Below are 25,909 nucleotides of genomic sequence, written 5' to 3' on the forward strand. Positions count from 1 at the left end.
TGTAACACACACCCATTTTAAGAGCAGGAAAAGTTGGAACACTCCTTGATCATTACAGCATTTTCCAATCTTGTCTTTACACTCCCCAATCCCATTCCATCCTGATTTCAATCTGGAACACCTGTTTGCTCTTTGACTCTTCTCAGAAGCCAAAATGACTAACACACAGTTATCAATCATGAGATGACAGGACTTATTGGAAAAGATGGGAAAAGTAGAAGCCAGGGATCAAGAGGACAACTACATTATAGATTAATTGACTAAATCAAAGAAGATTTGAGTTTCTAAGACCTTAGCAATGTAGCTAAGGAGCCCCCGATGGCACAAAGGGTTAAACCCTTGTGCCAGCAGGACTTCTGACCAAAAGGTCGGTGGTTCAAATCCAGGGAGTGGGTGAGCTCCCGTCTGTCAGCTCCAGCTTCTTATGCAGGGACATGAGAGAAGACTTCCACAGGATAATAAAACATCTGGGCAACGTTCTTGCAGACGGCCAGTTCTCTCACACCAGAAGTGACTTGCAATTTCTCAAGTCTCTCATGACACAAAAAAGCTGTGTAGCTGTTGACTGGGGCTCTTAATTAATAGGGTCGCCATAAGTCAATTGATCTGATGGCAAATCACAGCAACAAGTATTTCCCATAATTGTCTCATCTCAAGAAGATGTGCTGTTTCTTTCCATACCTTTTGGTAAGCAGAGTTTTGCTTAAATAGACTTTGTAGTGCTGTTGTGTGCTTTTAGACATTTCTTTGCTCCTTTGGGAACACATTAGATTTTATTGTGACAAACCACAAAGGTTGAAGTACAGATTTCTTTATTTTTTTCCATTCCACTATCATTGTTGTGTCCCATTCAGGAATGAGAGTGACATTTTGGAAGCAATTTGCTTTGAGTAATGCAACCGTCTTCCTTCCCTCCTCATGTGCAAGTCTGTTTTCACCTGCTGTGTTGAGCTCTGACTCAGAGCATACCAAAGCTACTAACAATGTGTGTCCCACTGGGAAAATCACTAGGATTGGGCTCACTGGAATTTTCTGTCACCAAGTTGCTTTCTGACTCAGAACAAGGTCTGCAACAGCATTGGCAGTAATATGCACTGTAGATGACTCATGCTGGCACATTAAAATGAACATAAAAATTCTAAAACATGTGGGCAGATACACCCTCCCAATAGCCATGTGGCTCTGAAAAGTCTCCAATCCCAAAAGTCACACATAAACATATATCAATTTTACTACCATCACATTTCTTATACAGGAGCTATGAAATCAATTATGACTAACATCCCTCTACCTTATGCAATCCATGTTTCTTGGTCACTTCAAAAACCTCCAGTTCACTTTCTTCCTTTGTCTGCTTAAAGCAGCCCCACCCGTTCATTCAGAGGATAGCACATTCAATTGAATATTTGAGTGAATCAAGGAAACTTTGCTGATGCTTGCTGGGGAGGATGTTTAACTGGAAAATGACTTTTAAAAGAATGAATCCCCTTTTATTGAAGTGACTGGAAACTCCATTAAAAAGTCAATATCTCCAGTTCAGTTCAGATCTTGCTATCACATCACCTGTTGACCTTTGGTAAGCCATTCATCAGTCAACCCTCCACCCTATCCCTCTGCTGGAAATATGGGGATACTATACTGAATTATCTTTGTTGGTGTGTTATTGAGATGATGCAAGTGAAATACTTTGCATGACTTCAAATATTATTGTGGGGCATTATGAAGAGTTGTTGATGCATAGAAAAGGTCATCTAGGGGACAGAGGCAATTTGGTCAGTGCCAAGCTGGATGGTGGTTTGGGACAGAGCATAGAGTTTTTCCCGCACTGGGAAGCAGTATGTCAGTGTTTCTTTACAAGGATGTGAACCCACCCTCAACAGATACATAGAAAAAGCAGAACTGAAAGTCATTTTCAGAGTAGAAACCCAAAAAGGGAAAATGCAGCACCCGAAGAGCTGGACAACACTGATGATTGCATGCTAATAGCACCTTGCAGCTTTTGACCTTTTAGGTTCCCTATGCCAGTACTATAGAAAAATGAGTTGTTTTGTTACTGTTGCTGCTATTTGTATCAAAGACTTTTATACATATAGATAAATCAATAGACAATTGTTCCTACATGATGTATGCAGTTAATAAATCTTGTCTTGCAAGAAAGATAGGTCATAAAACAAATAAATATATACATACATACACACACACATACACATATGCCTGGATGTCAGCGGATCTGACCTTTGTTTTATTAGAGATTTCTGTTAGCTATTTACCTTCTTCCAACTAGGGATTTATCTCTTATGGGTCTTACCTTTCTGCTGTTACAGAATCCTAGAAACACAGACTTGGATAAGACTACAAGATTGGATTACTGTAATGCGCTCTACGTGGGGCTGCCCTTGAAAACGGCTCGGAAACTTCAACTGGTCCAGTGGTCGGCGGCCAGGATGTTAACTGGCGCTCCTTACAGAGAGAAGTCAACCCTCCTGTTTAAGGAGCTCCATTGGCTGCCATTCATCTTCCGGTTCCAATTCAAGGTGCAGGTGCTTACCTACAAAGCTCTAAACGGTTTGGGACCCGCCTACCTGCATGACCGCATCTCCATATATGAACCACACGATCCCTTTGATCATCTGGAGAGGCCCTGCTCACGATCCCACCTGTGTCACAGGCGTGTCTGGTGGGGATGAGGGGCAGGGCCTTCTCTGTGGTGGCCCCCCAACTCTGGAACTCTCTCCCCAAGGACATCAGACAATCCCCAACGCTGGCTGTCTTTAGGAAGAACCTGAAGACCTAGCTGTTCCAGTGTGCCTTTCCAGAATAGGAAACTCCTGGCATCAAGTCCCAAATGCACTTTGTTAGAGATTCAGGATTATTTGCACATTGCACCTACCTCCAAAAACCTCTACATATCACTTGTTAAGTCTAGCACTTTTAAATTTTGTCTATTACACTTGGCCCGGCCCTTGGTTTTAAATGCGTCACTGTGTCATTGTTTTTTATTGTTCTAATGCTTTGCTTGATGTTTTATTTGCTTATGACTTTTATTGTGTATGTGTATGTTATTGTTGTTGGCGGCCTTGGGCTTTATAAGCCACATCGAGTCCTTCGGGAGATTTTGCGGGGTTAAATAAAGATAATAATAATAATAATAATAATAATAATAATAATAATAATACAAGGACCATCCAATCCAATCCGCTGACATCCAGGCATATGTGTATGTGTGTGTGCATGTATATATTTATTTGTTTTATAACCTATCTTTCTTGCAAGACAAGATTTATTAACTGTGCATACATCATGTAGGAACAATTGTCTATTGATTTATCTATATGTATAAAAGGCAAAACATGACGTTCAATTATATGTTTATTTGAACCACAAATGGTCCTATATAGCTTGATGGATCTGGGACAAACTTGGTGCATGTACCCCTCATGGTCCAACTTAAAATAGTGGTGGGGTTGGGGGGATGACAGAATGATGGAAGTTACAGTCTACCCAACATCTGGAGAGCCACTGATGATGGATCTGGACCAAATTTGGCACAAAACACACATTGTGACCAACTTAAAATTTTGGTGGGGTTTTGGTGAAAAATGATGGAGGATTCACATGCCTCTCCACATCTGGAGAGGCACGTGAATCCCACCAACAATGGATCTGAACCAAACTTGACACATATACATACTTCATGCTTCAGTATGTTGAAAGAACCATTCCTACAGTCATAAAATTAACAGTGATTTTTACTAATAAATACCATTACAAAATACAAGCCCAGGCAGTGCCAGGTACATAAGCTAGTTTATTACATATTTTAATATACCGATTATAAACATACATACATATGCATTATCTCTTCACTCTGTTTTCTGATGTTTATTAAATGCCTCTTCTCTGTTTCACTCAGGACCTAAAAAGAAATGAATTAATTTTTTCTATAAGGTATTTTCATAAGAGACTTAAATTGCTTTCCAGACTTTCTTGCCAGGGTCTCTTGGGAACATTACAGGGGTAGCCATGTTAGTCACAAAAGAAATGAATAAACAAAAAGCCAAAATTCATTTTTGGTGATATTTTTTATTGAGCCAACGAAAAGACCCAGAATTCATTACAGCTACATATGTGCCTGGAGGAGCACAACTTGAGAAATACTGTCTTGGCTAATCCTATATGAGGCATGGCCTGCTATGATGGAAGAGTGTTACTAGGCAGTTACTCTTTATTTCTAGTTGTGGTCCATGTTGAATTAAAGCACTGATGTAGACAGGCCTTCAGTCACTAGGACGAGGATAGCATATCACTTAACATCAAATCAGGCTGCTTTAACTGATACACTCTTCTGTCAAATGACTTCTGTCAAATGACTGCAGATTTTTGTGAGAAATTAACCAATAGTCAGAGAAGATGTTTCAACAAGGGAGTTGTTTATCTTCAAAGAGAGCATGACCGAAACCTTGAACAGATTAAAAAGATACAATATCATTTTTGCCACATCTCTATAATGTTTTTGGATTGGTGCTAACTGGACTGAAGCCAAAATGGGAATAATACAAATGAGAGGAATATTCTTATTCTTGGCAGATGCCAAATTATGCAAAAGTTCAATGGAGGTCAACTTAATCACAAGAAATATATACCCAGGATAGCTGTGTTCGCCATGTAGCAAAATATGACAAAATATTCAAAACACACTGATTTTTGTTTTATTCGACTACAACAAAATATTTCAATGAAGACTCAGCATGCCCAGCCTTTTAAAAACCACAGACTGTTGTATATGATGGCGATGGAAAGCAGATTAATTTCAACACCCATTTGGATATTTTTAGCAGACTTTCATGTGAATAAATAGGAGTCTAAGAATGTTTTGTCGAAGGCTTTCATGGCTTGAATGATTGGGTTGTTGTAGGTTTTTTTGGCTGTATGGCCATGTTCTAGAAGCATTCTCTCCTGATGTTTCGCCTGCATCTATGGCAATTGAAACATTCACACCCTGCTCTACAGTTAAGAGCTATTTCTCCCACCCTGGACTTCCCACAGATATATAAACCCAATTCTCCTAGTTTCCAATAGACCACACAACCTCTGAGGATGCCTGCCATAGATGCAGGCGAAACGTCAGGAGAGAATGCTTCTAGAACGTGGCTATACAGCCCGAAAAACCTACAACAACCCAGGAGTCAAAGATTCTAAATATGAATGTTAGCCTAGAGATTACAAAATGAAGGTAAATGTGCCAAGCATCCATATTGAATGTAAAATTACTAAATGTTGAGTTTGCTGTAAGTCTTTTGTACTGTATGGCCAAGTTCCAGTAACATCAACAGACCTCTTAAGAGACCAGTCACAGATGCAGGCAAAATGTCAGGAGATAATGCTACTTGAACATGGCCATACAGCCCAAAAAACTCACACAGCAACCCAGTGATTCTGGCCATGAAAGCCTTCAACAACACAATAAAGCTATTACTTTTAATTGATCTAAATTAATTTCATTAATACTGAATGGAATAAGAAAATGGTTAGGCAATGACTGAGTTCATAAAATGATTGGTTAAAATTAATGGCGAGTAAAGACTGCAGGAACAATGTGTTGGGGTGAAACAGTTGTATTGGATCATGCAAGTAAGCGCCTTTTGATTTCTAATGTATAATGCTGCTACATATGTAGTAATTTTATTGATTAGCCCTTAGGCCATATCACAATAAGAAACAGAACAGGCCTGACAAGACCTGATCACACTCCACGTAGAAAGTTAAAGACACTTATAATAATACAGTAAATACATATGATAAGACATGATAAAACTGATAAACTGATCAAGCTGAGTATATACATCATATTTCATTATCACCCCTATAATTTACCCCAATCAGCCCTACATATGTGGTTACGCTGCTACATATCTTAAGTAACTTCCAACTTATTCTTAACCCCTCCTAAGAAGCTTTGAGTCCCAATTGGAGAAAAGGCATGGCATTAAAAAAGTAAAGAGGTAAGAGGAGAATAAATTGAGTATGTTTTAAATAATGTTGTGGTGGTGGTGGTGGTGGTGGGGGGGGGGGGGGGGGGGGGTTGGCAAAATTTATTCAGAGGAGGTTTGCTATTGCCTTCCTCTGAGGCTGACAGAGTGTGACCTACCCAAGATCTCCCAGTGGGTTTCCATAATCCAGTGGGACTTGCACTGGTCTCCTGAAGTCCCAGTCCAACAATCAAACTACCACACTATGCTGGTTCTGATGCTTTCAGATATTAAAGTGTCGACATCTTAATTTTTTACTGCAGCAGCAGGTATCTGTCTAAGAATACATGATTCAATTAAATAAATATTTTGATTTTAATACACAATTATGTTGGTTTCTTAATAATAATAACTCATAAATTACATAATTCTTAGGGGGGCTAAGAAGCTTATTCACAATTTGGACATTATGTCTGACTCCAGGACAGTGGTTCCCAACCTAAGCTCTCCTCCTAGAGCAGTGGTTCTCAACCTATGAGCCTGCCTGATCTCCCTAGGAAGAGAGTTGCAGAGCCAAGGGGCCACCACTGAGAAGCCTCTCTCCTTCGTCCCCACCAACTACGCTTGAGACGGTGGTGGGAGCGAGAGGAGAGCCTCCCCAGAGGATCTTAGAGTACGTGCTGGTTCGTATTTATTTATTATTTATTTATTTTGAGGTTTTATATACCGACCCTCTCACCTTCAAAGAGGGATTCGGACCGGTTCACAACATGTGTTAACATACAAAGAATATACAGTAACAACACAATGCCACTTCATTACACGTAGGGGAAGATGTGATGTTTGTAGGGAAGATGGGGTAGAACTACATCTCATGTAGCCAGGGGAAAGGCGCTGAGTTATTGGATACTTCATTGTACAATATCTTTAAAAGTGCTCTCATCAGCACAACACCAGGACAAATATAACCCCAGTATACACAAATAAAGAAATGAATCCTGGCCTTTGTGTTTTGACTCTGTTCTATAACTTTAATCTCTGAAACTATGTCCAAGGGTCAACCTACAACCCCTTATCATCTAATAAAGTTTGATCTAACTATATGCAGTCTTTGTATCATTTGCCAACCTCCTGATTTAGCATTTGTTTGAAGGTTAATCTGAGTGCTCTCGTCGCAGGCTTTCTTTGAAGAACTTGTAGGATTAATTCAGCTATCTCAACAGCTGATTCTTATTAAATCATTGTAGCTTTTTCTTGAATGTTACTGCTCGATTGATCACTATAAGGATGAAGATAACAACCAAAGCAATAATCACATTGAACCAAGGGGTCACGTAAGCTTCAAACAGAGTAGGATTCCCAATTAGAGTTATCCAAGTTCTGGGTACTCAGAAATTGTAGTGTAAATGAAAAGAGCTTCTATTTAGTTGACATATGTAGTTCACCTCTCAAACCAAAAGTTATGGAGGTGGAAAGAGGAATTCAAGGAAGAGCTTCCATTTCCAGTGGCAGCCCCATGCCATTTTTAACTTCAGCCAAGACAAACAGGATATGGCAAAGGCAATTAATATGCACAATCTACACAGCATATGCCCTCATGGCCTCTGCTTTCTAGCCAAGCCTACTACTTAAACAGAGTAAAATTTTAATGTGTGATTAAAGGTTTTGCTGATTAATCACATCGATGCTTGCAGCCTTAATTAAAATTAACCAGAATTTTGCCATTTATTTAAGTGGAATGTTGATTACAGCCTATGGGGTACAAATTATACTCTACATAATAGCAGAAGAGTAAAAATAATGACAGTTCCAGATAAAATACTGCTACTACTCAAAATATTTAAGCATGAGTTTCTACTTCGGGAATGCTTATAACATTTCATAGGCTTAGTCTACAATTCCTTTAAAACCACTATGACTTGAGTTACTTTAGGACATGGGGGATTTAGCCCTATTATGGCACAGCAGGTTAAACCGCCGAGCTGTTGAACTTGTTGACCAAAAGGTAAGCAGCTTGAATCCGGGGTGAGGGATGAGCCCCAGTATTGAAATCATTCAATAGATACCACTTCTGCAGGAAGGTAATGGTGCTCCATGCAGTCATGCTGGCCACATGACCTAGGAGGTGTCTACTGACAAAGCCAGCTCTTCAGCTTAGAAATGGAAATGAGCACCACCCCCCCCCCCCCCGGGAGTCAGCTATGACATAATGTCAAGGGGAAACATTTACCTTTACTCCGGCCATGTAGTTGATTGGATTTGTTGTGGCAAATGTGCATTTCAATCCAAGTATTTTAGACACTGGAATATTAATACCAACATAGTAACACATTTCTCTTTAACTATACACAGAACGTTGCCTTATAACATGTCAAACTATTTACCCATCTAGCAATGCAATACTATTGATACCAATTCAGAAGTATCTCTTCCCCCCTCGCCACCCCAGTTTAATCCACTTAAGCCTGTATCATACTACTATTACTAGTATTTGCTATATTCTGGCAGGGCATACGTTCTCCAAGGTATCAGGAAGAGACTTTCCCCAACAGCCTGATGTTTTTAACTAGAGATACCTGGATTTGAACAATTCTGCTTTACTGTGATGCCTGGAGCTATCCAAGTTGCTGAAATGTATCTCCAGAACAGGTTCAGAACTTTGGCAAGCACACAGAAAATCTCAGGACCAATTTGTCTCTCTTTTGACATGGAAGACTAGTTTTGGAAGGGTTTAAACGTATAGTAGCTTACCCACTTACTTCATATATAGTCCTTTTCAAACAAAATAAAGTGCAAGATAACATCTCTGTCTCTGCAATATTTTTTCACATTTGTGTGCGTGTGTGAGGAGCAACTTGAGAAACTGCAAATCACTTATGCTGTGAGAAAACTGGCTGTCTGCAAGGACGTTGCCCAGAGGGCACCCAGATGTTTTACCATCCTGTGGAAGGCTTCTCTCATGTGCCCACATGAGAAGCTGAAGCTGACAGCTGGGAGCTCATCCCGCTCCTCGGATTTGAACCTCCGACATTTCAGTCAGCAGTCCTGCTGGCATGAAGGCTTACCCCATTTATGACCATGCTTATCATTAGTTTGTTTTTAGCAAGCCCTTGAAAGTGGATAGCATGTGGTGTCTTTTTTGGGTCATGTGACCCATGTAACCCAAAAGGGCTAAAGCAGTGGTTCTCGACCTGTGGGTCCCCAGGTGTTTTGGCCTACAACTCCCAGAAATCCCAACCAGTTTACCAGATCTTAGAATTTCAGGGGGTTGAAGACCAAAACATCTGGGGACCCACAGGTTGAGAACCACCGGACTAAAGGCTAGCCATTGTTATATGTTGATACATAAACCATCTAGGAAACTAACATCATCTGTGGAGGCCCTGCTCTTGATCCCACCTTGTTTGCAGGCGTGTTTGGCAGGAACGAGAGACAGGGCCTTCTCAGTGGTGGCCCCTTGGCCTTGGAACTCCCTCCCTAGGAATATTAGATTATTAGATTATTAGAATATTAGAATATTAGACCCTCCCTTCTGACTTTGGGGGGGGGGGGGAGTAAAAACCTGGCTCTTCAAACAAGCAATAGAAAAACACGGATTTTGTAGGACTGAAACATAGAACGGCTCAGACATTGCTATTGGAAAATGTCATTAACAGGAAGATGTTGGCTATTAATAGTTTTGTGTATGGATTTTATAATGTTGTTTTAAATGTTCGTAATTGTATTATTTTAGATTGTTATGGCATTGAATTGCTGCCATTTTGTATGCTGCCTTGAGTCGCCTTCGGGCTGAGAAAAGTGGGATAGAAATACTGTAAATAAACAAACAAACAAACAAACAGTGGTGGGGATCTCTGTGTTAGACCAAGCTTGGGCAAACTTGGACCCTTAAGCGGCTGAGGGGGAAAAGGAAAGGGCCTGAGGCTGTTAGGAATGGTGGGAGTTGAAGTCCAAAACACCTGGAGGGTCCAAGTTTGCCCATGCCTGCATTAGACACTTTTGTTGTGGCTTGGAACTGACTCTACTTATGAACACATTGCCTGTGTGTTGCCTCAAAACTGGGTGCTATCTATGTATTTCTCTTGAGTGAAAAACAATTTGAAAATATGAGGTGGGGGAAAACTCCTTCCAGGGAGGCTGCTGCTTCCTGAAAGGGAGAGCTCCAAAATGATGCTGCTGTTCTCTGGGGAGGGAGACAGGCTGCCTCGGCTCCATTCCGCCACCAAGTTCACTCCAGGCCGGGTCTTGCTGCTCGCCTTTTGCTCCTGGCCACTTCTGCAGCTTTAATATTTCATTCATGTTTCCCATGCCACTCGCGCCGCCTTCCTCCCTGGCTCTTTCAGGGAAGTGTGCGCGCCCGTGGGGTGTGTGTATGTGTGTGTGTGACCGTGTGTGCGCGGAGCGTGTGCGTGGGCGGCCTTTGAAAAGCTGCCTGTCAATCCCATCCCTGAGCTGAAGAGACAGAGATCTGGGGAGAGCGGTGTTCACGCGGGACGTGGGCGGAGAGAACCGCTGTCGCCGCCAGCCAAGCAGCCAGCCCTTCCCTGGGGGGCGAAAGCCGCCACCCCTTAATACACTTCCTCCTGTTGTGGTGACCCCCGATCAGAGCATTATTTCCTCTGCCACTGTGATGAATTGTCATGTAAATATCTGATATACAGGATGTATTTTCATTCACTGGACCACATTTGACACAAATACGCGATATGCCCAAATCGGAATACTAGTGGGGTTGGGGTGTGTGTGTGTGTGATTTTGTCATTTGGGAGTTGTAGTTCCTGGGATTTATAGTTCACCTACAATCAAGGAACATTCTGAACCCCACCAATGATAAAGTTGGGCTGCACTTCCCACACAAAACCCCCATGATCAACAGAAAAGACTGGAAGGGTTTGGTAGGCATTGACCTTGAGTTTTGGAGTTGTAGTTCACCTATACCCAGAGAACACTGTGGATTCAAACAATGATGGATCTGGACCAAACTTGGCATGAATATTCAATAGGCCCAAATGTGAACACTGGTGGAGTTTGGGGGAAATAGACCCTTGTATTTGGGAGTTGTAGTTGCTGGGATTTATAATTCAGGTACAATCAAATAGCATTCTGAACCCTACCAATGATAGAATTGGGCTAAACTTCCCACGCAAATGCCCCATGATCAACAGAAAATACTGGAAGGGTTTGGTGGGCATTGACCTTGAGTTTTGGTGTTGTAGTTCACCTCCATTCAGATAATACTGTGGATTTTAAACAATGATGGATCTGGACCAAACTTGGCACAAATCCTCAATAGGCCCAAATGTGAACACTGATGGAGTTTGGGGGAAAATAGACCTTTGTATTTGAGAGTTGTAGTTGCTGAGATTTATAGTTCACCTACAATCAAAGAGCAGTCTGAACCCCATCAATGATAGAAACGGGCCAAACTTCCCACACAGAACCCCCACACCTTGAAGGGACTCGCTGCTGTGGGCTCCCCTCCAGCCTCGCACGCTCTCCAATATGGGTCACATCTTGAGAGACAGAACACAACCCAGGGAGTTTGGAAGGGGCAACGGGGAAAGGCCTTTTCCTCCCAACCATATCACCAGCTGCATTAATTCACTACTGACCGAAATGTCATGAGTTCAAAGCCAGCCCAGGTCAGAGTGAGCTCCTGACCATTAATGGTCTAGCCCGCTCCGGCGCTACCGACCTAAGAGGAGCGGATACCGAGGCCTCCTGCCCGCCTGTGCGGCCGGAGAGCCTCTGCCTTCCCCGCAGGCGCCCTTCAGACCGCGGAAATGGCTCGGTGGGTGGGGGAGGGTCCCGAGGCCGGCGGTGGGGGCTTTCCTGCAAGCCGCAGCGGGTGGCGCAGTGGCTCTTCTTTTCTTCCTTCCTCCTTCCTTCTTCCCTCCCCCTTCCTTCCTTCTTTCCTTCCTTTTCCCTCCCCCCTTCTTCCTCCTTCCCTCCCTTCCTTCTCGCTCCCTCCCTTCCTCCTCCTTCCCTTCTTCCTCCCTTCCTTATTCCTCCCTCCCGTCTTTCCTCCCTTCTTTCTTCTTCCCTTCTTCCTTCCTTCCTTTTCCCTCCCTCCATTCTTCCTCTCTCCCTTCCTTCTTTGTCGCTTCCTTTCTTTTTCCTCCCTCCCTCCTCCCTCCCTTCCTCCTCCCTCCCTTCCTCTTCCCTCCCTTCCTTATTCCTCTCTCCCTCCTCCCTCCCTTCTTTCCTTCCTTCCTCCTTCCTTCCTTCCTTCCTTCCTTCCTTCCTTCCTTCCTCCCTTCTCCTTCCCTCCCTTCTTCCCTCCTTTCCTTCCTTCTCACTCCCTCCTTCCCTTTTTCCTCCCTCCCTCCTCCTTCCCTTCTTTCCTTCTCTCTTCCTCCCACACTTCCTTCTTTCTTCTCCCTCCCTCCCTCCCTCCCTCCCTCCCTCCCTCCCTCCCTCCCTCCCTCCCTCCCTCCCTCCTTCCTTCCTTCCTTCCTTCCTTCCTTCCTTCCTTCCTTCCTTCCTTCCTTCCTTCCTTCCTTCCTTCCTTCCCAGAGCTCTGCGGAGTCTGTGGCGGCTCTGCAGCAGTGAGATGAGAGCCGGGAAGAGGGGGGAGGGGACTGGGAGGAGGAGGGAGAGCAGGCGCGAGCTGTGCGGGGAGGGAAGGAGGGGAGGGGGGGGGGCTTTGCAGTAGGTAAGACTATGAAGGGCGCGCGCCCACACCTCCTTCCTGCCAGTCTCTCCCGGCCTTGAAGCTGCTGCTCTTGCTCCTGCTGCTCCTGCTGCTGTCGGTGGCGCGGGTCTCCGTCTCTCCCCGCAGCCCCTTCAGTACCTGAGACAGAGGTAGGTAGGTATGTGGGTGGCCGGGGGAGGCCGAGGGAAAGGCGGCCGGGCCAAAGCAGGGGGAGCCGCAGCGGGAGCCGCGAGCGCGCATCCCTGGGAAAGCGAGGGGCGGGAAGAAAGACCCCGGAGGAAGAGGAGGAGGAGGAGGAGGAAGGGGAGAGAAGAGAAGAGAAGAGAGAAGCCCGAGGCGCTTGCTTGGCCCACGCCAGGCTCCCGAGGCACGGCCAGGCTTCTCCCTTGGGGGCCGCTCTTGGGCCGAAGGGAGATTTGCGGAAGGAGAGCCGCCTCCTGTGTGCGCGCCCGGTCCGCCCTGCCAGGTCTGCGGAGTGGCTCTCAGGGAGCGTGGGGGTCGTGGCGGGGACACGGCAAGTGGCTCTCTCCACCTCACCTCAGTCTCCCCGGGCGCCCTCTACACCGAATGGGCGGGCAGGCAGGCAGGCAGGCAGGCAGGCGGGCGGGCGGGCCGGAGCCACCCGCCGAGCGGTCGCTCTCGGCACCCCTTCCTTTCCCTTTCACCCCTTTCACTTGGGGGGGGGGGTGGTTGTCTGTTTACATCCCCCTCCGTGCGCGCTCACCACGATGCCCACGAGCGCACCGCGCAGCCTGACCTGTCTGTTTCCCGCGTCTTTTGGGAGCGTGTGAACCCTCTTACAGAACCGGGATAGGAGAGATTACAGAAGTCATGAGAGCTCTTGGACAAAAGAGGGGCAGGAAGGTCCATAATAATGCAGGCAGGAAAGCGCTTCTTCAGACATTGGTTGGACAAAAGAGGGGCTTCCAAAGGGATTTGGAAAGGTGAAATGATGATGGATGTGTTTTGGTGGGGTTTTTTTGTTTTGTTTTCCTTGTGGCAGAGTGGCTTAAACTTGTAACCTACTGACCTAAAGGACCCAAACTCCTGTTGTTAGCCTCAGCTTCTGCCAACCTAGCAGTTCAAAAGGAGCCCCCGGTGGTGCAGTTCGAAAACTTGCAAATGTGAGTAGATCAATAGGTACCGCTTCTGCGGGAAGGTAACAGCGCTCCATGCAGTCATACTGGCCACATGACCTTGGAGATGTCTATGGACAATGCCGGCTCTTCGGCTTGGAAATGGAGATGAGCACCACCCTACAGAGCCTTTGTTGGAAAGGTGAAATTCCAAAGTGATGGTAGTCTTACCTATCTCCCCATCCTAGCCCCATCTCCCCATCCTAGCCCCAGTGGGACATTAACCCTGGCTAACAACTTTTGCTCCTGTTCCACCATACTTTTCCGAGATAATTGCCACAACTCAATCCAGGCTGGTGAGAAGACATGGTATCTCCTCACTTTCTGCCAGGCTAGGCAGCACTGCTGAACATAGGGAAAGTGCTGGTAATACAAGCAGCGCCAGTTGTGGGTGCTGCAGTCCTGGTTGAGAGCCCAGGCAACACTCTGCAAAGATTGGTTTGATGGAGGTGAGTGTGAGGAGACAGATGCAGACAGGTACAGCTGGTTCAAGGTGAAGCCTTGGCCTGGGAGCCTGGCCTGTGGGACTTGCCAGTGCCTGTGCAGATGGCTAAAGGGCTCCTTTGTATCTCGCTTATGGAGAATATTGTGTCTTTTGGGTTGGTATAATATCTTGGTGTAATTAAGATGCTATCACAGTATGGCCTTTGGGATGTGCTGCAGTGTTTATCAGTGTTACAATAGGAGGGAGATGAGAGCACTACCTGCTGCAGGAGGTCTCAGAGAAGCAAGGACAAAGAGCAACCTTTTTTGCTGTCTCTCTTGTATGCGCCTCATGAAAGGTTTGGTCAACAGGGGGAGCCACTTGCTCAACCAACACCTGTTGTGAAAGATCAGTGAGAATGGGAGAGAATTTCCTTTCCTTTTCGGTAAGAATTTGCCACATTTTGCAGGAAGGTATGGAAACAACTTGAGATTCTTTTAAAAATTGAATGTGGGAACATTGAACTATACTTAGACTAATTTTTCATTTTTAAAAGCCTGGAATTGAATCCCTGCATATTCAATCAAGGGAACAATACCCCAAAAGGGACCAAATGCTATCTGATTTTGGAAACTGAGCAGGGCTGGCTAGCACTGGATAGTACTTGCACGGGAGGCTGTTAGAGAATACCACTAAGAAAAAGCTATGAAATTCATGGAGTTGCTGTAAGTCAATAGGTGACTTAAAGGCACCGTGCTTTCTGGAGATTCTCCTTATTTTTCATTTCTACACATGAGGCAGGTACATAATGCTTTCTGCAGCCCCTGGTGGTGCAGTGAGTTAAACCGCTGAGCTACTGAAAGGCCAGTGGTTTGAATCTGGGGAGCGGGGGGAGCTCCCACTGTTAGTCCCAGCTTCTGCCAACCATACAGTCATGCTGGCCACATGACCTTGGAGCCGTCTATGGAGAACGCCAGCTCTTCGACTTAGAAATGGAGATGAGCACCACCTCCCAGAGTCAGACATGATTAGACTTAATGTCAAGGGGAAACCTTCACCTATGATGCTTTCTATATTGGGTTAGTTGTACCTGTTGAGTTTGGTCTGGTCATATAGATAATTTTTTTTGTTTCAATTCCTTTTTGAATGATTGGTTGAAATTTGCAAATTTCTGCATATTCAGGAGGGAAATTCCTTGAGATTCATAAAATTCAAAAATAGAAGAAAGTGGAATAGGAAGGTTTTCTTACACCTGGAGGTCAAGAAATTTATTTATTTATTTATTTATTTACGATGTTTATATGCTGCCCTTCTCATCCCGAAGGGGACTCACAGCGGTTTAACAGAGTTAGTTTCATACTAGGTCTTTAGAGGTTTAAAAATGAAACAAATGAGACTTTGTGTACACAAGCAAATTTGAATGCATGATTTTTGTCCATATGCTGCACAGCTTTGGGCATATTGTGCTTTGGCTGCATTGCTGCTTATCTGCATAGCTGAAGATAGGCATTCTATCTGCATGAATTATATCCAGTGTTTATGAGGTTTGGTTCAGTTCTAGGCACTCCTTAAACTGGTTGCAAGGAACTTGTATTTTGTGATCAAATAGATGAGAAATATGTACATTTTTAATTATCCAAATGTTATTCCCAAGCATTCTGTTCTGTGATTATGCTTTGTTTTTCTGTTGTTTTAATTTGTTGTAGGTTCCATACATTTCAGTATTTTCAAGATTTTAATGGGAAAGTGAGAAGGCAATCAGAAGGGAAAGGGCATGAGGTTTATTGTTGATTGCTGGTATTAAAAATAATGGTGGAATTGTTGCTGGTAATTAAGCCTCATCCGTTATGCTTTTTGGAATAAGAGCTGCAATCTGGACATAGTACTTGATGGAGCATGAAAGTCTGGTAGCCTTTTGTTTTGTGCAGCAACCACATATGTTCATGTGATAGATGAAAAATTAGGCCATTCTTTTTTAAAAGCAATTTAGACAGAGCTTCATTCTCTGCTCTCTATGGCAAAGAAATCATGTTTCCAGAGCTCTGTAGATTTCTGTGAGACAATATCCTGTTTATGTATGGATCTTTATAAAAAATCTGTCCTTGACGTGAAGCTACTTCGTTCGCTACAGTGCTACTCCCATCACAATTTTGCGATTTCATCCAAGCAATACTGTTATCCTGTCAAAGTTGTTGAAACAACCTTTCATTATTGTTTCTGTGTCCATTATATCTTATATATTACCATGTTCTCTGTCTTTATTCCTTTTAGTGTGGAGATTTCTGTGGCAGTATGGAGTGTTTTGGCAAGGGATGAAAAATCAAGTGAACAATAGCACCTAAGTGCCGAGACAACGCACCTTGAAGGTTTAGGTGTATGAAAGAGCCTTATACTCTTACATTGAGTCAGCCTATGGTTCTGAATTAATGGTCCTTTTTGTTGTTGTTTATGGACCTCTTTGAGAATTTAATAAAAGCTGTTAGGGGGAAAGTTCGTGAAACATATGAACAACACTTTGCATATAATTAATATGATTGCATTTGAAATATGATAAGTGGATGATGAGAATTGTATGTTCCCTTGCTCAGAACAATGTTATCCTATATGTACTTTGAGTAAAGCAATGCCTTGATAACATGACAGCTGAGAGTCTGAAACTTTATGGGCAGAAACGTAATGCTCTCCCTGTGTAGTCTTACAGCTTCCATCAATGGCAAGGATCACTTCATGATGCGAATTGCACACCCACAGCCAGGGCCAGAAGCTTTTGGCTGCACATGTATACACTGGGTTGCAACAGGATCTGTTGCTAGAGACCTGGGGTATGGGCAATGACAGCTGTTTCCTCTCAGACACTGCGTGAATGTACATCTTCCTTCCCAGCCACTAAATAAGTGAAGTATTTCATATCTGCCTTTTGAAGTTGGCTTGCACTGGGGAGTAAAGCATTGTACAAAGTGTTATAAGTACCTCCTTGAACGATATTTTAAAAGACTATACCCCAGGTCATAAAAACATATGCAACCAAAATGATTATTGCCAATATGACATTATTTTTCCCTGCAAATTTAATTTTCCAAGTATGGAATACGAATTGCAAGCATTTCTGAACTTTGGGTCTGTGGACCTGTGTTTATGGATCCCCTGATCTAAATCGAAGTCAATATTAAGGACTTTGAGCATTTGGACAGAGATGCTACATGGACCTCTTCACAGGGCTCTTTCGGGCTGTGCCGTTGAGGTGGCAATTGTTGGTGAAAGGGAAGGCATGTGGTGTGGCTCATGGCATCCCACGGTCCTTCCCTTCTCCCCTCATTACATGGAGGGGATGGGTGAGGTGCTTTGGCACCATTTCCCTCCCCTCATCAGGTGGCAGAAAGGGCAACAAAGTGCAGCAATGTGTGTTGCCCACTGCCCTTTCTGCCATCACATTCTTGTGGTCTATCTATGTGTTTCCATTTCATCCTAAGGAATAATATGGGAAACTGATTTGGATTTGGGCTTGGTTATATTTTTATATTTTAATGGATATTTAACGCTTGTTGTTTTATCTAATGTTAATCTGTTTTTTACTGTTATTGTTTGTTGCTGTTGGCATCTAATGGTTGCCAGTTGTAAGCCACCCTGACCCCCCCCCTCCCCCGGGGTGTGTGTGTGTGAAAAGAATGGGATATACATATTTGAAATAAATAATAATAAATAAAGTAGTCACTGGTTCATGATATGCAAGAGAATATTTCTTATGTTTTCATCATCATTGGCATCTGTATGAAACTGCTGGGGGAAGGTGTCTGAAGGACTGGATTGAACTGTCATAACTACATGGATGAAACTCAGTTTTACTTCTGGTTTCCATGGGGAACTCTTCAAACTATGTCTAGTGAACATTAGATATGGATGAAAACAGAGAAATTGTGGCTCCCCCAGACAAGACAATAGGGAGGTACAATACATAGGGAAGTGAACTATGCTGCCTGGAGTTTTTCAGCTGATCCTAGCCCAAGTTGCATTCATTTTGAGTCTAGTTCGGGATGAGTCCAGGAACTCTTCTGGACTCATCCGTAACTTGGGGTAGTCAGGTAGTGGTAGTTTCCTGGAGCGCTTGTTACCTTTGCAGAAGTTACCTGTTGCTTCATTGAGTCATATGCAAGAAAAGCTAGTCTCTATGTGGGGCTTCTTTTAAATATGATTTGGAAATTTCATCTAGTGCAAAATACTCAAATATTGTTGGGGTTAAATTGTATGGCACCTATATTATCTTAGTAGCAGTGGTGGTCTCATTTAAAATTAAGACTCATTTAAACTTTTATCTTTTAATACCTTTAAAGTGAATTATCTGGAGGGCAGGTTGTCTAAGATCAGTAACAAAAACCCTTGTCATTAGTTTTTAAGGCACAAAGGACAAGCTTCTTCTGCAGCCACTCTATATTTTAGAATGCTGTGACAAAACAGACACATGAGAGACACCACTCCGCCACCATCACTGAAAGCTTCTGTCAGAGCTAAACACTTGTTTCCTATTTCTTTTCCATTTTTTTCTTGAACACATCTTGTAATTAGGATGTGTTCAAGAAAAAAATGGAAAAGAAATAGGAAACGTACATTGTTGTAATTTAAATCAGTTGATTCATGTCTTATTCTCTGAAGTAACAGAAAATAAGCTCACTCCATTTTCTACGTGACATCCTCATGTCATGTCTTTGTATTTCACTCCATGTGTATTATGTATCATGATAAGTTTCTTGTTCACTCAAACAGGTATGTCTTATGACGTGGTCATACAGGCCATCTTCTTCAGCACAATCAAAGAGGAGCTGGTTTGCTGGTTTTTCTCTCTTTTAAAGTGTTTACAAGACCTTTAAAATACTTTCCAACAGATCTGTGTAGTGCATCTTGAAAGGTGAAATACTGTACCAGAGACCACTGACTCACAATTTTGGCTCTCTGCCTTGAAGCATGACTCATGCTCTATTTGACCTCCCCCCCCCCCCCCACACACACACACACTTTTCTTGGTTCTTCAACTAGATTTTTATCAAGATCACTACTCTCTGGATCTGGTTGTATTTACTACAGCTCTCAGCTGGACCTTTTTATCGTAATTGTTTTCATTATCATTTATGTTTACCTTTTGATTGGCTGCCTAGCGCTTCAGGGAGCTATAGCTTTTAACTTTGAATATGTTGGTGGATTTTAACTGCCATTTATTTTAGTGCTGTTTGTGACTTATTCTGTTTTAATGTTTGTATATTTGTGTATTTTAAATTATGTGCTTTTATGTCAAACTGCTTTGAGTCTCCTTTGGGGAGAGAAAGTGAGATATAAATATAAATGTAATAATAATAGAATCATAGAATCATAGAGTTTGAAGAGACCTCATGGACCATCCAGTCCAACCCCCTGCCAAGAAGCAGGAAGATCACATTTAAAGCACCCCTGACAGCTGGCCATCCAGCCTCTGCTTAAAAGCCTCCAAAGAAGGGGCCTCCACCACACAGAGAGTTCCACTGCTGAACAGCTCTCACAGTCTTCCTAATGTTCAGATGGAATCTCCTTTCCTGTAGTTTGAAGCCATTATTCCACCTCCTAGTCTCCAGGGCAGCAGAAAACAAGCTTGCTCCCTCCTCCCTATGACTTCCCCTCACATATTTATACATGGCCCTCATCATGTCTCCTCTCAGTCTTCTCTTCTTCAGGCTAAACATGCCCAGCTCCTTAAGCCACTCCTCATAGGGCTTGTTCTCCAGACCCTTGATCGTTTTAGTTACCCTCCTCTGGACACATTCCAGCTTGTCAATATCTCTATTGAATGGTTGTGCCCAGAATTAGATACAGTATTTTAGGTGAGGCCCTATCAATTTAAATTCCAAGCAATTAAAATTCCTTTTAAAAAATTAAATACTCTAAAGCAGTGTAGAACTGATGTGCTGTTCCCAAAAAAGTAAAAATAGTTTTCATTCAAGAATTTTATCATGTTTGGTTTAAATATTATATTTAGACAAATTCTTAGCTATATGTGGAATTTCTTGTTTTGGAATATTTGTAATAATGTAAAGTAGATAGCATAAACCTCCCTTATATTTACCAAAAATACTTGAAAGAATGCTATTTTTAAAAGGCTTCATATATAAAGAGAGCTGCATCTGATATATCTGCAGGGTTTTTTTGTATGAGATATAACTAGCACCTTCTACTTTAGTCAGTCGCTCTCTGTACTGCTTATCAGTTCAATTTTGAGTAGAGCAAAAACTTACTTCTAGCCATTGTCCTTGTGGAATGAGTCCACATTTTTCTGCCTTGGGTCTTCAGAAAATTTGCAGCAGAATAGAAAGCATGCCCTTATTCAAGGAGACAAAGTTGCCTTTGAGGCCACGTTGGCCAAGGAGCATGGATTGTATGAAGCAAATAATAACTCTGTTTGTCTGAAATCCTTCACAGGCTTAATATAGATTTTAATAGACAGTGAACATTGAAAGCATGCCACTTCTTTCCAATGAGCGAGATGGACTAGGGTACAACAAAAGTAATAAGAACTGTGGAGACATTTGGTAAAAAAGATGGACTAAGCTAATTGACAGAAAGTACTGACAGTTCAGAGGCTCTGCTTGTTGATGTTAGAAACCAGGAAGGTAAATGGAATTATGTATTTCACAATGGTTCCAGTGGCAAATTCAGAAGCAGTTTTAAGTTCACACTTAGGATTCATCTGCACTCACCACTTAGATTGACATTTCTAGAAAGGTTTTGAGGCAATTACATTAATCCCAGAATGTGGTCTCAAACTGGTTCCAGCATCCTCAGTATCCACAGCTTTCACAGCCCTTTCCCCTTCATTTCTGGGCACACCAGCACTGGAGGCATAAGAGGTGGGGTGGGGTGAAAAAAGTGACAGTTGTCAATGGAAGTCATGAATTACACCTCCCAGTTGGCCTCCTGCTGTTTAGCCCTGCCTTTGGGGCATTTTTCGAAAGCACTTCAGTGTGCAAGAGTGTCTACTATGCGCTTCTGATTCTGCAGAGCAGATTTCGTGTGCAATGTGGTTTATATTTGGGGCTTTTCTGATGCACATTCACTGGTTTATTTTGGATTTTCCACAACTTTGCTTGACACATTTTATTCCTCTTAATCTACTCTGCAATGTGCCTTTGTCGCATACGTGTTGTAGCTGCTGCAGCTGGCTTCAAACTGGATTATACACCATCAGTGTAAATGTGTCCCTAGGGATCTATGAACTGGGAGGTGGATTCATAAAGTTGGTCCCTTTAAGTAACACTTTATGTGGGGTTACTTACTCTTGGCATGGCATGCCATTTGATTTCAGAACCATAAACAACTGTCGCTTACCTACTTTGCAATGGTTCCAGTGGTAAATTCAGTAGCAGTTTTAAGTTCACACTTAGAGGATTCTTCTGCACAGTGACCCACCCTGAATCCCCTTTGGGGTTGAGAAGGGCAGTATACAAATAAATAAAAAATACTTAATGTGTTTTTTCCAGAAGCCTATATCCAAGCCCATTTGAAAATAAGAAATTAGATGTTCCCCCCTGTTTTCTTGACCTGTTTTACATCATTTCAGGAACTGTTTCCAAGTTGCCTTGTAATAGTGGAAAGACACTAGGAAGCCAAACAAGTTCTTATCACTTTATCCAGATAACCTTCTGATCTAGTATCTTCGGTTCATGTCCCAAGCATCTAAATGTAGCCATGTTGGATTTGGTAGTGTTGTGCCCCCTAAACTAGCAGCCCTGTATGAATCAGAAGAAATATTAATAGGGCAATGGCCACTTGCTTTGGCATAGAATTAGTAGTTCTCAACCTCTGATTCCCCATGTGTTTTGGCCTGCAACTACAGCCACTTTGCCAGCTGTTAGGATTTCTGGGAGTTGAAGGCCAAGACATCTGGGGACCCACAGGTTGAGAACCACGGGCATAGCTGAACATAGTTTATAAGGCAAAAACTGTTATCAGTACTCTCAAGAGGCTGGCCAAACTCAATCCTGAAATGATGCTTAATCTTGAGTGCCCCATTACTGCTTCTTTGAATTTGTGCAGCCAGTTTTCATTCTCTAATGTTTTTGCTTGGGTGATGGTTAACTTTACTGCATTCAGATTACAGATGTATGCTTTAAAAAATCATGGAAATATTCCTAATGATGTATTATAAACCCAGAGGAGGAGCTTCCGGACACAGAAACACCAGGTTCCATAGCTGTAGGAGACACCAAAACTAGATTTGCTTCCTTAGCCAAAATGTTTAAAATAGCTCTGATAACAAATTATATAAAATTCCATGACTGGATAAATTACAAATGTTTAGCATTAATTCAGTAAAGAGACATGAAGAAGTTGGCAAAAACCTTAAAACAAACGTTTTATTTTCTGTCTCACAAAATTAGCATTTCATCAAGCCACAACATAATGAAACAGAGATCAGAGCAGTTGTGTAGGGATTTTAAAAAAAATCTCAATTGCAAGGTAACAGGGACTAACACAGAAAATGGATCGTGTGTTTCAAGGGACTGGTAGAGAGGTAATGGGCCAGTCATTAAACTAATCATTACATTCCAAGTTGGTAATAAGAGCAAGCTGTGTGGGAAGGCTGTTCTTCCATGTACTCCCAATGTTTAACAAAGCTTGGTTCTGATGTGTGGTCATCAATGTTACTACTATATTTTTTCCATATGTGAGCTTCTCCCAATGTGTAATTTCAGGAAAGTATTCCATCTTCTGCATATTCTTCATTTCTAATTCAACTTACATACTAAAATAGAGCATACATTTCCTGTGCTTCTTAAGTAAGTGGATTTTCTGTTATCATTGATTTAAAAGGTACTGCAGATATGTTATAGCTAGGCAGATCCAGTTAATTTTTTGCCAGTGAGTGCTTTATCATTGTGTCTCCTCTCATCATAGGAGGTTTTCAGGTGGAAACAGCATGTCACTGTTGGGCAGTGTAGGGATGATATATGAGGCAGGCAGTAGGAAGGGAGGTAAGAATTTGAGAAATGAAACAACACACGGTAAATCTTCATTTGTATATGCTTTCTGGGATTATAGCCAAGTTTTCTAAATCACAAAATTAGCCTTTTTAATCCCCATTGACTTTTTGTAACCTCCATAGACTTTGCATAAAGAGGGGAAGCGTGAGCAATCTTAACACAAGGGGAATCCCAGGCAATATGTAATCTTGATTCAGAAATCTAAACAGGCACAGTCTGCATATTGGGAGTTTTAAATGACAGACAATATACACCGCACACTGTTAGCACAATTACTAGAACAGAAACTTAGAAGTATCATACTGTAATTACCTAACTCCTTAATATTCAGAATAGAAGGAAATGCATTACACAGTTGAATTGCAAAATGCAGATTGCAGAATAATGTTTGGTATTTTTAAATTTTACATTATTCTAGATCAACACATAACCTCTATAGATCTACTCATGTGTATTAAGACAATACTTTTCTCTATGTCTAAAAATGATTTCTAGTTGTTGATTTACAGTCATATTTGTAGCCTTTCAGGTTTGTCCTAAAGAATATGTGCCACAAGAGTTTTACTGTTTTGTCTTCCTTGCTGAATCTTGGAAAAGTTATGTTTTTGGACTACAGTACCAATAACTGCATAGCCAATGTGGCCATATGTAGAGTCTGAGGAAAAAAGAGAGCAAACATTCTCATTTTCGGGCTACAAAAGGATTTTTATCTGGTGGCCTTGAGGCAATTATATTTATCACAGATAACTGGGTCTTGTATTTACTGTTGTAGGTTGTAAATGTAAATAAACACAATCTTTACCACAGCTTCTGAACCAAAATATACCCTGCAGTATGATAACGTGTCACTCGGGCTTGTGTAACAAGTAACAGTAAGTTTACTTCAGTTGAAAAGGTCAAACAGAGCAACAATATATGCAGCAGTCTCTGGATTCTTACAGAGAACAGAGGGAATAAACAGTCCTTTTAAACAGTATTTAAAATATGCTTCATGCCTTAGCAATTATTAGGTTTCAGAGTGTTGGCAGCCATTTCCTTCCAGGCTGTTTCCACTCTGCGCTGTCTTCACTCTCCGAGGTGAAAGTGGCAGTTACAACCGTTTGTCTCTGCAGCAAGCCAGAGACAGTAGCCAATTAGAATTCTAGCTCCTGGCATGCTCAACCAATCAGCTGCTGACACATGTCTTTCCAGTCAACCCATTTACATCATGGTGCCTTTTTACAAATCCCCACATTTACAAGTTTGTCTTTGTATGTTGGCTGAAGATGGCTATGGAAATAATATTTCAATAGAAGAAAGGAGGCATGTTGAATCCAGCCTTCAGTCTTCTCTGCAAACATTTAGTTCCTGTTAAACAGAGTTCTTTGCCTTGGCAAACTGATATGAATTTTAAAATATAAAGACTTGAATGTAGTTATCAAATAGGAAGCCCGATAACCCAATGTTCTTGTCTTTTGCTCCAAAACACCTGCAACTTCATCACATGGGCTTTCTTACCCTTTGTGGGATGCTTTAAACACAGTTCCTGGATGGAGTCCACCAAATTCCATCAGACGACGCACAGCTACTTCTGTTGGGGCTCCATCCATGAACTGTGAAGTGTTCTACGACGGAGCCCTGGAAACAGGAGGCTTCCCATGTTCATTCGATAGAACAGGGAAAGCTCAGGGGGAAGCTGGGCAGTGACACATCCCCCTATGGGATAAGGAAGGGGGCGATGCTAGGCATGGGGCAACAGGTTCCCACACTGCTCCCTGGATTTGCCCCTCTGCCCACAGATGTCCCATTTTCCCCTGAATCAGGATCTCATTGTGATGAGGTTCTTAGATTCCTACTTGTAAATGGGCCTAGATTTTATGCGTATCATGCTGCTAAAAGCCCCTGGAAGTGAACTAAAACGTTATTAGGGTTTGTCTAATATCGTTTCAACGTGTGCTACTTTTCTGTCCAAGCAACATTACGCAAAGTTCTATAAAGCTTAAGTTGACCTGTTCCTTCTACTGTGTCCTGGAAATCTAGCCTTTCCAGCAAATTAACTCTTAGAAAGTGCTTTTCAGCTGTGAAACGCCCCAGGCAGTTCCTTGCTAGACTATTGTAGTGTGCTATCATTGATGTTTAAAAGGTACAAGGCTGCAGACCAAATGGCCTTTTATCACCAGAGAAACACTGTAATTGCTTTAAAATGCACTGCCTGAAGTATGTAATGTCCATTATGAGGCAGATTTCTTACATTTTATATGCATACATGGGCAAGCATAACTCTGTGAGTGGGAGCCATTAAATAAATTGTTCTTTGTGTGTTTGTATCTCTGTGTTGAGTATAAATATATACTAGTGCTATAAATAAATAGTATTGATAAAGTAGTCCAAAGTTTAAAGGTATAGACTTTGGACTGCTTTGAAATGGTTCGTTGCAATTTGCATATGCACTTTGCAATTCCCCCCCCCCCCAACCCGCTTTCCACCATAGGCATTTGAAACTTCTTACAAAAAAGGTAAAGTGTTGAGGTTTGAGCAATGGATTATGACTGTTGAGACCAGTGTTCAGTTCCCCACTTGGTTGTGGAAAGCCATTGGGTGACCTTGGGTAGATGACACATTCTTAATCTAAGGAAACTTTATTAAAAGTTCCACTTAGTGTCGCAATAACTAGGAAATGACAGGAAGGGACACAACAACAACAAAATACTGGTAGAAAGGTTTTTCTGGGATTATTATGTCGGTAT

General features: G+C 42.4%; 1 protein-coding gene across 5 annotated transcripts in view; it reads left to right on the forward strand.

Moving 5' to 3' along the window:
• The first annotated feature begins 11,681 nt into the window (after positions 1 to 11,681).
• PTPN5 (protein tyrosine phosphatase non-receptor type 5) overlaps positions 11,682 to 25,909 on the forward strand; it is an 84,753-nt gene continuing 70,525 nt past the window's right edge. For 2 of the 5 annotated variants that reach the window (XM_060768205.2, XM_060768224.2), the window contains exon 1: positions 12,415 to 12,773. The gene's annotated coding sequence lies outside the window, so the exon portion shown is untranslated. Of the gene's footprint in view, positions 11,761 to 12,413; positions 12,778 to 25,909 lie in introns of those variants that run through there. The other 3 variants (XM_067462614.1, XM_060768214.2, XM_067462613.1) reach the window with 3 other exon arrangements.

Source organism: Anolis sagrei, chromosome 1 (assembly GCF_037176765.1).
Source record: "Anolis sagrei isolate rAnoSag1 chromosome 1, rAnoSag1.mat, whole genome shotgun sequence".
NCBI classification, from domain to species: domain Eukaryota; kingdom Metazoa; phylum Chordata; class Lepidosauria; order Squamata; family Dactyloidae; genus Anolis; species Anolis sagrei.